Genomic DNA, 12,904 nt, shown 5'->3' on the forward strand with positions numbered 1-12,904 from the left:
TGCTCTGTCTCTCTCTGTCCCAAAAATTAAAAAAAAAAAAAAAAAAAAAGAGTCCCTTATGTTTTGTCCCCCTCCCTGTTTTTATATTCTTTTTGCTTCCCTTCTGCATGTTCATCTGTTTTGTATCTTTAATTCCTCATATGAGTGAAGGCATATGATATTTGTCTTTTTTTGGCTAATTTCATTTAGCACAATACCCTCTAGTTCCATCCATGTAGTTTTAAAAGTGAGATTACATATATCTGAGGATCCTGATAGGGTGAACAGCATAAAGTATATGATGCTCCATTAGGAGCTATCATAATTAGTTATTGATTCACACCTGTTTTCTTCTAGATGTTTTATATGTTTAGACCTTACCCTGATCCATTTTGAGTTGCTTTTTGTTTATGGTATGAGGCAGAGGTCCACATTTATTCTTTTGCATGTGAGTATCCTAGTTGTTTGAGCACATCCTTTTTTCAAATTTTATTTTGTTTATTTATTTTGAGAGAGAGAGAGAGGGTGGGGTAGGGGTAGAGAGAACAGGGGAGAGAATTCCAAGCAGGTTCCACACTGTCAGCACAGAGCCTGATATGGGGCTCAAATTCATGAACCGTGAGATAATGACCTGAGCCAAGATCAAGAATCAGTTGCCCAACCGACTGAGCCACTCAGGCACCCCGTGTTTGAGCACTTTCTTGAAGAGACTATTCTTTTTCTGTTGAATGGTCTTGGCACCCTTGTCAAAAATTATTTGGCCATAAATCCGAGGGTCTATTTCTGGACTTTTCAATAATATTTTATTGATCTATGTCTATTCTTTTTTTTTTTTTTTTTTAATTTTTTTAATGTTTGCTTATTTTTGAGACAGACAGAGCATGAGCGGGGGGGGTGGGGGGGGTACAGAGAGAGAGAGACACAGAATCTGAAGCATGCTCCAGGCTCTGAGCTGTCAGCACAGAGCCTGACGTGGGGCTTGAACTCATGAACCATGAGATCATGACCTGAGCTGAAGTTAGATGCTTAACCGACTGAGCCACTCAGATGCCCCTGGTCTATGTCTATCCTTTTATGCAAGTACCACAAAAATCTTGATTACTGTTGCTTTGTAGTAAGTTGTGAAATCCAGAGTGTGAGCCCTGATTTGTTCCTCTTTTTCAAGATTGTTTTGACTATTCTGGGTCCCTTACATTTCCATATGAATTTTAGAACAAAGTTGACACTTCCTGCAAAGAAGGCAGCTTAGATTTTGATAGGGATTACACTGAATCTATAGATTAATTTGGGGATTATTGACATCTAATATTAAGTCTTCCAATCCATGAACATGGGATGTTTTTCCATTTATTTAGGTATTCTTTAATTTCTTTCTGTGATGTTTTATAGTTTTCAGTATACAAATCTTGTACTAAAAAAAGAAAGTATTCCTAAGTATTTTTAATGTTGCTTATTATATTATTATTATTATTATTATTATTATTATTATTATTATTATTACTAAAGTGAGCTCTGTGCCCAAAGTGGGGCTTGAACTCATGGCCCTGAGATCGAGAGTTGCATGCTCTACTGATTGAGCCAGTAGGCACCAGTGTTTACTTATTTTTATTGTGGGAAAATAGATACAACAAAAAGTTTTGTCACTGTAACCATTAAGTATACAGTTTAATGGCATTAAGTACATTCACAAAATGTGCAACTATCACCATTATCTATTTATAAAATTGTTCCTCTAGGGGCGCCTGGGTGGCTCAGTTGGTTAAGCGTCTGACTTCAGCTCAGGTCATGATCTCAACATCTGTGATTTCAAGCCCTGTGCTGGGCTCTGTGCTGACAGCTCGGAGCCTGGAGCCTGCTTCAGATTCTGTGTTTCCCTCTCTCTGCCCCTCCCCCGCTCATGCTTTGTCTGTCTCTCAAAAATGAATAAATGTTAAAAAAAATTTTTTTTAATTGTTCCTCTCGTAATTGTCCTCTTCCCCTCCCCTACCCAAATTTTACATATAATTGACATGTAACATTGTGTAAATTAAGGTGTACAATGTGTCAATTTGATGTAGTTACAAATTGGAAAATGATTACCACCATAGTGTTTACTAACATTTCCATCACATTCCATAATTACCATTTCTTTTTTGTGGTGAGAACATTTAAGATCTATGCTCTTAGCAGCTTTCAAGTATATAATGTAATATTATTAACTGTAATCACCATGCTGTACATTAGATCCCCAGAAGTTACTCATCTTATATTTGGAAGTGTGTACTCTGTAATGAATATCTCCCCATTTCCCCTACTCTCCAGTCCCTGGTGACCACCACTCTTGTTTATATGAGTTTAGGTTTTTTATTTTTATTTATTTACTTAAAAATTTTTTTAGTGTTTATTTTTGAGAGGGAGAGACACATAGAGGGTGAGCAGGAGATAGGCAGAGAGAGAGGGAGACACAGAATCGGAAGCAGGTTCCAGGCTCTGAGCTGTCAGCACAGAACCCGATGTAGGGCTTGAACTCACGAGCCTTCAAGCTGTGAGATCATGACCTGAGCTGAAGTCAGCCGCTCAACCAACTGAGCCACCCAGGTGCCCCGAGATTAGGTGTTTTAGATTCTACATATAAGACACTTAAGTGAGATTATACAGTGTTTGTCTTTCTTTGACTTATTTCACTTACAATGCCTTCAAAGTCCATCCATGTTGTTGCAAATGGCAAGATTTCATACTTTTTTAATGGCTAAATAATGTTCCATTGTGTGTATTTGTGTGTGGGTATATACACTTAACCGACTGAGTCACCTGGGCGCCCCCCCCTTTGACTGATTTTTATAGATATACAGTAAAACCTTGGTATGCGAGCCTAATTCATTCTGGAAACATGCTTGTAATCCAAAGCACTCGTATATCAAAGCAAATTTCAAGAGCCATTGGCTCAGTTGTTATCATGTGACATTTGGCGTTACATACTACTCATACACATACTACTCTTGCAAGACATCACTTGTTTATCAAGTTAAAATTTATTAGAAATGTTTGCTTGTCTTGTGGAACACTCACAGAACAAGTTACATGCAATCCAAGGTTTTGCCGTACTTAATTTTACTGCTTTTGTGCTTTTTACTTTTCTTACTTTGTCTATGGTCTGCTTATGACCTTTCCTTTCTACTCAAAGTCCCTTTTAACATTTCTTGGGGGTGGTTTAATGGTCATGTATTCCTTTAACTTTTGTTTGAGAAACAATCTGTTCTATTCTGAATCCTAGGCTTGTTAGAGAGAGTATTCTTTGCTGCAGGTTTTCTTGTTTCAGCACTTTGAATATGTCATATCATTCCCCTCTGGCCTGTTAGGTTTCTGGTGAAAAATCAGCTGTTAGCCATATGGGTTTCCCTTGTATGTAACTGTTTTCTTCTCTCTTACTGCTTTTAAAATTTTCTGGTTATCACTACTTCTTGTTCTTTTTTTTTTTTTTAACGTTTATTTACTCATTTTGAGAGAGAAAGAGCTTGTGTGTGCAAGTGGGTGATGGGCAGAGAAAGAGGGAGAGAGAGAGAATCTCAAGTGGGTTTTGTAGTGTCAACTCACAGCTGACACGGGGCTCAATCTCATGAACCATGAGATCATGACCTGAGCTGAAATTAAGAGTCAAATTCTTAACCTACTGAGCCATCCATGTGCCCACTACTTTTTGTCCTTATAATTGCTGTGTCTTGGTGAGGAAGTCCTTGGGTTGATTTTGTTGGGGGCTCTTTGTGCCTTCTTCATCTGGGTGTCTGTTTCCTTCCCCAGATTAGGGAAGTTTTCAGCTATTAATTTTTCAAATAAATTTTCTCTCTCTTTTTCTCCCTTTTCTCTCTCTTGTCCTTCTGGGATCCCTATAATGTGAATGTTATTATACTTGATGGTCTTGCTGAGTTCCCTAAGTCTTCTTTCATTTATAATTATTATTTTTCTCTCTCCTGTGCAGCTTGATTGCTTTCCATTACACTGTCCTCCAAGTCGTTGATCCATTTTTTTTGCTTCCTCTAGTCTGCTCTTTATTCCCTCTAGTGTATTTTTAATTTCAGTTATTGAGTTCTTCATCTCTGATTGGATCTTTTCTATATTTTCCATATCTTTGTTAAGGTTCTCATGAGGTCCTCTACTCTTTGATCATTATTTTTATTATTATTTTAAGTTTATTTATTTTGAGAGAGTGTGCAAGCGGGGGAAGGACAGAGAGAGAGAGGAAGAGAGAGAATCCTAAGCAGGCTCCATGCTGTCAGCACAGAGCCCCGTGTGGGGCGCAAACTCATGAACTGTGAGATCTTGACCTGAGCTGAAATCAAGAGTCAGAGGCTTAACTGACTGAGCCACCCGAGTGCCCCAATCATTATTTTAAGTTCTCTATCAAGTATATTACTTATGTTTGTTGCAATTAGCTCTTCTGCTGTGATTTTGTCCTGTTCTTTCATTTGGAAAGTATTCATCTGTCTCCTCATTTTGTTCAACTCACTGTGTATGTTTCTATGTATTAGGAAAGTCAGCTACATCTTCTGCTCTTGAAAGTAATGGCTTTAGGAAGAAGAGGTCATGTAGTGCTCTGCAATGCAGTGTTCCTTGTTCACAGAACCTGAAGCTTCAGGGTGTCTCATATGTGTGTTTCCTGTACCCTACTGTTGTGGTTGAGCTAATTTTTCCTTCATTCCAGTCATCTGTGATGGCTGTCTTTGCCTGTTGTGGGCAGGGACCGGTCCCTGTGTTGTTAGTGGGCCAATTTGAGGCCGCCTAGGGATTCAGTTGAGTCAGACCAGGCGTTCGCCAGAAATGAGGTAGCATCAGGCTGCAGGTCACTTTCCATGTGTTGTCCCCTGAGAATCTTTCATTGGTGGGTGGGGCCTGTAGTCAGATCAGATGTTTGCTCCCAGCCCACTGCTGAGGCCCTAGTTGGACTGGTGTGTGTGGTTATTGTCTTTCCCTCCCCCTAGTGCAGGAGTCACTTTGGAGTGGCGCTGGCCCTTGTCAGGACTACTTGCACACTGCCAGGCTTGTGGCACCACTTTGAACGGGTTCCGGCCTAGGGCCTATTAGAGGGTGGCAGGTCTGCAGGGCGACATGGGTGCATGGTGTAAGCAAAGTGTGTGTAGGTCTGCTGTGGGAGGGGACCTAGAGCCTGGGCCTGGCTGGAGCAGGCGTGTCCACAGAAGAACTTGGGGCAATGTGGTGCTATTAATAACCTAGGTACCAAGTGTTGGTGCTACACAGGTTCCTGTAGCTGTAGGTGTTTTTGTGTGTAGGCCAAGGAGTGGGGGAGGGAAATGGTGCCTATCCCCTCCTCTGTTCCTGGAGAGAAGTCTCCCAAATATTCCTGCTTCTCCAGTATTTGTTCTGAGATTAGTAAAAGTCCTTCCTGTATAACCCACGTACTTTTCACATTGCTGCTTCTATGCTGTATCTCTGCCGTGGTCTTTGTTGTGCTGTTTCCTTAAGGGCAAGGACTCAGTTTCCTCTCACCCTCCCAGGGAGACTGCTGAATTTTTAAAGTTCCAGGTGCTAATCGCTGCTGATTGTAAGAACTCAAAGCAGTATGTTATAGGGATTCTTCTTCCTCATGCATGCTCCCCAGTGTGAGGGTCTGTTTCTTTCCTTTCTTTGTGCTACGGTGTCCCTACCTCATGGACAGTCCTACAAGTTTGTTTGGCTCCCTTCTGCATCTCTGCCCTTCCTACTCTCATCGGTATGACTTCTTTTCTACATTTAGTTGCGGAGGGTCTGTTCTGCCAATCGTTGGGCTGCTTTCTGAGTTATTTACACTAATGTGGGTTATCTAGTTGTGTCTGACATGAGGTGAGCTTAGGGGACTCCCACTTCAACAGCTTCCCATGGAAGACTCTATGATTAATATTTTAAGGAACCACTAAACTGTTTTCCACAGCAGCTGCACCATTCTATATTCCTACCAGTGGTGTATGAAGGTTCCAACTTCTCTACATTTTGCCCCAACTTACTATGTGTCTTTTTAATTATAGTCATTCTAGTGTGAAATGATCTCATTGGGCTTTTTAAATTTTATTTTTGTGGGGCGCCTGGGTGGCTCAGTCGGTTAAGCGTCCGACTTCGGCTCAGGTCATGATCTCGCGGTCCGTGAGTTCGAGCCCCGCGTCGGGCTCTGTGCTGACTGCTCAGAGCCTGGAGCCTGTTTCAGATTCTGTGTCTCCCTCTCTCTCTGACCCTCCCCCGTTCATGTTCTGTCTCTCTCTGTCTCAAAAATAAATAAACGTTAAATTTTATTTTTGTTTCTAAATGTTTGTTTATCTATTTATTTTAGTTTAGCTTCTTTTTTTTTTTAACTTTTTTTTTTTTTTTTTTTAATTTACATCCAAATTAGTTAGCATATAGTGCAACAATGATTTCAGGAGTAGATTCCTTAGTGCCCCTTACCCATTTAGCCCATCCCCCCTCCCACAACCCCTCCTATAACCCTTAGTTTGTTCTCCATATTTATGAGGCTCTTCTGTTTCGTCCCCCTCCCTGTTTTTATATTATTTTTGTTTCCCTCTCTTATGTTCATGTTTTGTTTCTTAAAGCCCTCATATGAGTGAAGTCATGATTTTTGTCTTTCTGTGACTAATTTCACTTAGCATAATACCCTCCAGTTCCATCCACATAGTTGCAAATGGCAAGATTTCATTCTTTTTGATTGCCGAGTAATACTCCATTGTATATATATACCACACTTTCTTTATCCATTCATCTATCTTTTGGGCTCTTTCCATACTTTGGCTATTGTTGCTAGTGCTGCTATAAACATGGGGGTGCACGTGTCCCTTCGAAACAGCACACCTGTATCCCTTGGATAAATGCCTAGTAGTGCAATTGCTGGGTCATAGGGTAGTTCTGTTTTTAGTTTTTTGAGGAGCCTCCATACTGTTTTCCAGAGTGACTGCACCAGCTTGCATTCCCAATGTTTGGTTATTTTTGAGAGAGAGAGAGAGGGAGAGAGAGTGTGTGTGTGCGCATGAGCGGGTGAGGGGCAGAGAGAGAGGGAGACAGAGGGTCTGAAGTGGGCTCTGCACTGCCATCACAGAGCCTAGTGCGGGGCTTGAACTCACGAACTGTGATCATGACCTGAGCTGAAGTCAGGTACTTAACCGACTGAGCTACCCAGGCACCCCTCATTGTGGTTTTGATTTGCATTTTCCTGATGACTAATGATAATTGAACATCTTTCTAGGTATTTATTGGTTATTTTATATCGTCTTTGGAGAAATTTCTATTCAGAGCCTTTGTTAATTTTTAATTGGATTTCTAATCTTTTTATAGCTGATTTAAAAAAAAATTTTTTTTAACGTTTATTTTTTTTTAATTTTTTTTTTTAACGTTTATTTATTTTTGAGACAGAGAGAGAGAGAGCATGAACAGGGGAGGGTCAGAGAAAGAGGGAGACACAGAATCCGAAACAGGCTCCAGGCTCTGAGCTGTCAGCACAGAGCCCGACGCGGGGCTTGAAGTCACAGACCGTGAGATCATGACCTGAGCTGAAGTCGGACGCCCAACCGACTGAGCCACCCAGGCGCCCTGACGTTTATTTATTATTGAGAGACAGACACAGAGCATGAGCATGGGAAGGGTAGAGAGAGGAGGAGACATAGAATCCAAAACAGGCTCCAGTCTCTGAGCTGTCAGCACAGAGCCCGACACAGGGCTTGAACTCACAAACTGAGATCATGACCTGAGCCAAAGTTGGTCACCCAACCAACTGAGCCACCCAGGCGCCCCTTTTTATAGCTGATTTGTAAGTGTTCTTTATATGTTCCAGATATAAATCCCTTATCAGATATATGTTTTGCAAATATTACTTCCATTCTTTGGGTTTCTTTTTTGTTATCTTTTTTTTTAAAGTTTATTTATTTATTTTGAGAGAGAGGGAGAGAGAAAACTTCAAGCAGACTCTGCACTGTCAATGCAGAGCCTTACATGGGGCTTGAACACACGAACTGAAATCATGACCTTAAACCAAGACCCGGGTGCTCAACTGACTGAGCCTCCCAGGTGCCCTTCTTTTTTGCTTTCTTGATGATGTTCTTTGATACACTAATTTCAAACTTGAATTGTGGCCAATTTCTCTCTTTTGTCACTTGTGCTTTTAGTGTCATATCTAAGAAGGCATTGCTTAACCCAAGATTACAAGGCTTCATTACTATTCTTTCTTCTTTGAGTTTTATAATTATGGTTCCTACTACAGTTAGCCTTTGATTTTGTGTAAGTTGATTTTTGTATATGGTGTGAGGTAAGGGTTCTAACTATTGTTTTGAATGTGGATATCTACTTGTCCTAGTACCATTTCTTGAACAGACTATTCTTTTCCCAGTGAACTGTTTTGGCACTCTTTTTCAAAGTTAGTTGACTATAAATGTGGTTTATTTTTGGTCCTTCATTTCTTCCCTATTCATCTGTATGTCTGTCCTTATGCTAGTACCATAACATCTTAATGATGGTAGCTTTGGAGTAAGTTTTGAAATTGCAAAACATTGGTAACTCTTTCAACTTTGTACTTCATTTTCAAGATTATTTTGGATAGTCTGTGTCTTCATATTAACATAAGAATTTTAGTTTCAGATTGCTAATTTCTGCAAAGAAGGCAGCTGGGATTTTGGTAGGGATTGTGTATGTCAGTAGTATGGGCATTTTGCTATCTTTGCAATAGTATGACTGATTTATTTATTTATTTATTTATTTACTTATTTAATTAAAACTTTTTTTTTTTTTAATGTTTATTTTTGAGAGAGAGACAGAGTGCAAGCGAGAGAGGCAGAGAGAGAGGGAGACACAGAATCTGAAGCAGGATCCAGGCTCTGAGCTGTCAGCACAGAGTCCAACGTGGGGCTCAAGCTCATGAATCTCGAGATCATGACCTGAGGCAAAGTCAGTGCTTAACCGACTGAGCCACCTAGGTACCCCATCCATGAACATTTATAAAAGTCTTTCAAATTCTTTCTCAGCAATATTTTATAGTTTTTATAGTATTAGATTTGTACTTTTGTTAAATTCATTCCTAAGTATTTTATTCTTTTTATGCTATCATAAATGTACTTATTAGTATTTTTAAATATACATATGTTTTTTTAACTCTACATCCAACATGGAGTTTGAACTCATGATCCCAAATCTAAAGAGTCACATGCTGTACCAACTAAGCCAGTTAGGCACCCCAAAAGGAATTATTTTTAAATTTCATTTTAGGTTAGTTAGTTCATTGCTCGTGAACAAGTGGGGTTTTTGGGGTTTTTTTTTTTTTGTATATTAATCTTGTATTCTGTAATGTTGCTGAATTTGTTAATTAGATCCAATAGTTTTTAGTGGGTTCTTTAGTATTTTCTGCATAAGATTATGTTATCTGTGAATAGAGATAGATTTGCTCCTTCCCTCCTTCCTTCCTTCCTTCTTTCCTTCCTTCTTTCCTTCCTTCTTTCCTTCCTTCTTTCCTTCCTTCTTTCCTTCCTTCCTTCCTTCCTTCCTTCCCTCCAGTGCCCTGGTTTGAATCTCTAGTACGATGAAGAAAAAGTAGGGGCACCCAGATTGCTCAGTTGGCTAAGTGTCTGACCCTTGATTTTAGCTCATGTCATGATCTCACAGTTCATGGGATTGAGCCCTGTGTTGGGCTCTGTGCTGACCGTGTAGATCCTGCTTGGGATTCTCTCCCTCTCTCTCTGTCTCTCCCCCAAGCTGTGTTTCAAAAATAAATAAATAGACATTTAAAAAAAACATTGTAAGAGCAGATATTCTTGTCTTATTTTGATGTTAAGGGGGAAGCTTTCACTATGCAGTTAGCCATAGGCGGTTCAATAAGTGCTTTTTCTCAGGGTGAAGAAGTTCCCTGCTATTCCTCATTTATTTTTATTGTTGTCACTATTGTTTTGAATCATGAAGGATATTGGATTTTGTCAAAGCCTTTTCTGTCTACTGAGATGGTCTTGTGGTTTTGTTCTGTATTGTATTGTGATTGCATGTTACATTAATTATTTTTCAGATGCTAACCCTAACCCAACCATGTTTTCCTGGGTTAATTCTCACTTGGTCATATCTAATCCCTTTTACATGTTGCTGGATTTGGTTTGCTGAGGCCTGTTGGTCTGTTGCTGTCTTCTGATGTCTTTGCTTTTGGCATAAGTGTATTAGTAGCCTCAGAATGAGTTGAGAAGTTTCCTTCCTCCTGTGTTTCTTGGAAGAGTTTGGGCATTGGTATTAGTTCTTTAAATGCTTGGTAGAATTTAAAATGAAGCTATCTTTTAGACTGCTTGGTTCAGTCGGTGGAGCATGTTACACTTGATTTTAGGATTGTGGGTTCGAGCCCCACATTGGGTATAGAGATTGCTTAAAAATAAAATATTAAAAATAAAACCCAGCTTTTGGCTTCATTATTATTTTTTAAAATTTATTTATTTATTTTGACAGAGACAGAGATAGCATGAGTGGGGGAGGGGCAGAGAGAGAAGGAGAGAGAATCCCAGGCAGGCTCCACACTGTCCACACAGAGCCCAACGCTGGGCTTGGGCTTGAACCATGAACTGTGAGATCAGGACCTGAGCCAAAATCAAGAGTCAGACGCTCAACCAACTGAGCCACTTAGGCTCGCCTCCCCTGCCCCCCCCCCCCCCAACTTCTTTTCTTTTTTTTTTTTTTAATTAAAGGTTATTTATTTATTTTGAGAGAATGTGAGTGGGGAGAGGGGCAGAGAGAGAGGGAGAGAATCCAAGCAGGCTCTGCTCGGCGTGGAGCCCAACACAGGGCTCAGTCTTCTGACTGTGAGATCATGACCTGAGCTGAAACCAAGAATTGGATGCTCAACTGACTGAGCCACCCAGGATCCGCAGTTTCATTGATTTTCTTAATTATCTTTGTATTTTCTATTTTTTTCTGCTCTGAATTTTTTTTTTTTTTTTTTGAGAGAGGAAGAGCATGCAAATGGGGAAAGGACAAATGGGGAAGGGGCAGAGGGAAAGAATCTTAAGCAGGTTCCAAGCTCAGCATAGAGCCTCTTGCAGGGCTCAGTCTCATGACTGTGAGATCATGACCTGAGCTGAAATGAGTTAGATGCTTAACCTACTGAGCCACCCAGGCGCCCCTCTGCTCTGATTTTTATTATTTTTTTCCCTCTGCTTGTTTTAGATTTTGCTTGCTTCTCTTTTTCAACATCTTAAGGAAGGTTAGGTTATTGACATAAAATCTTTATTTTGTAACTTAGACATTAACAACTGTAAATTTCCCTAAGAAATGTTTAAGCTGCATCCCATAAATTTTGGTATGTTGTTTTCTCATTTCATTAATTTCAAAGTATTTCTTAATTTTCCTTAATGATTGTTTTTCTTTGTCCCTTTGGTTTTTTTAGTTAATTCTGCTTAAATGGGAATTCACTAAATTTCTTTGTGTTTTTGAGCTCCAATTTCATTACATTGTTATTAGAGAACATACTTTGTGTGATTTCTGTTCTTTTATGTTCATGGAGTAGGTTTCTCGCTCTAGCTTATGTTCTATCTTGGAGAATATTTTTCATAAGCATTTGAGAAGAATGTACGTTTTCTTTTTGTTGGGTGAAGTGTTGGGACTATTTTATTTAAATTTCAAAATAATCTAATGAGAGACTATTTTTATTCTTACCTCCATTTTACAGAAGAGCAAACTGAGGCTCTAAGCCTCAGTTGATTAACTTGTCTACAGTCATATAGCCCAGAGTTGGTAGAGGCAGGATTTGATCCTACAACTTTTCAACTTTAAACCTATGTCCTTAACCTGCCATTGAGAAAGAAGTGAGTATGCTGTAAGAAATGTGATGAAAGTTAGCAACCAAAGGGGAGTGTGGAGCCCAAGGGAGGCTTGTTCCTGTTTGAAATGAGCGTGAGAGAAACTGGTAGAGGAAGAGATTAAAAATGCTTGAGTAGGAAGAAAATAAGGGTGAGAGTGTAGCTTAAGGGCTGAAGCTGGGAAAGAGTGAGGGTGCTGTAGTCAGAAAGACATGGGTTCAAGTCCTAGCTCTGTCATCATCTAGCTGTGTGACCTCAGGCAAGTGATGCTACCCCTCTGAGCCTCACCATCCTCATCTGTAAAATGGGGCGGCGGGGGAGGGGATGTTAAAGCAAAGGTGAAGATGATAGGCCAAAGGTCAGAGCTGAATGGGGATCAAAGGGAGAGATGGGTTAACTTTTCCCAGATGGTTTTAATTTTTTTGTCTGTGATATAGGATCCTTTGAGAGGGAGGACAGTGAATTCGAACTTCAGAGAGGAGAGGTCTAGAATCCCTAAAAGAAAATAGCTTACCTAAATTTTCTTTTTCTTTCTTTCATTCTTTTTTTTTTTTTTAACTTACCTAATTTTCAGTTCACTTGCCAAAACCAGTGTATCTGTTGCTCTCCCTACACACCTTCTCACCTGCACCCCTTCCCTACTGGGAAGATGGACCCATCCTTCCCTGGATTCATACCCCTCATTGCCTTTCTGAGAACTTCTGGTCCCCTTGCCTCCTCCCTTGTTCTCCCTGCCCTCCTCCACACTTCTGCCTGGGGGCTCTCCTGATCAGCAAAGGTCAGAACAGACCCTTTTGTAGGGGCCCACTTCTTACAGTCTCTGTCCACCATCCTTGTCCTGATGAATTCTCCATGCCCTTCCTTGTCCCAGCTGGTGCAGTAGTTCTGCATTTCTAGTAGAAATACCATGGTTCATTTATTCCTTCCCCTATTAACAGATACTTAGGTTGTTTCCAGTTTTCGTTCCTGTAAGCAAGACTCCTTGAACATCCTTGTGGTTGTCTCCTTGGTCAATTGGCAGATGTGTCTGTGGGGTAGAGACTGAGTTGAATTGCTGGGTCTTTGAGTCGGCATGGCTTTACTTTGTAATGGATGATGCCATATTGCTAAGTGCCTGTATATTCTTATTTTCCTTTTATTTTTAGATTAATTATAAT

The 12,904-nt window shown here is 40.1% G+C and overlaps 1 protein-coding gene across 17 annotated transcripts in view; it reads left to right on the forward strand.

Moving 5' to 3' along the window:
• CHEK2 (checkpoint kinase 2) overlaps positions 1-12,904 on the forward strand; it is a 47,458-nt gene that overhangs the window by 4,246 nt on the left and 30,308 nt on the right. The window contains exon 1 of one of the 17 annotated variants that reach the window (XM_060612853.2): positions 343-427. The exons of 15 other annotated variants lie outside the window; for them this stretch is intronic. The gene's annotated coding sequence lies outside the window, so the exon portion shown is untranslated. Of the gene's footprint in view, positions 1-342; positions 428-11,630; positions 11,754-12,904 lie in introns of those variants that run through there. One more of the 17 variants, XM_060612852.2, reaches the window with a different exon arrangement.

Source organism: Panthera onca, chromosome D3 (genome assembly GCF_046562875.1).
Source record: "Panthera onca isolate mPanOnc1 chromosome D3, mPanOnc1 haplotype 2, whole genome shotgun sequence".
NCBI lineage: Eukaryota > Metazoa > Chordata > Mammalia > Carnivora > Felidae > Panthera > Panthera onca.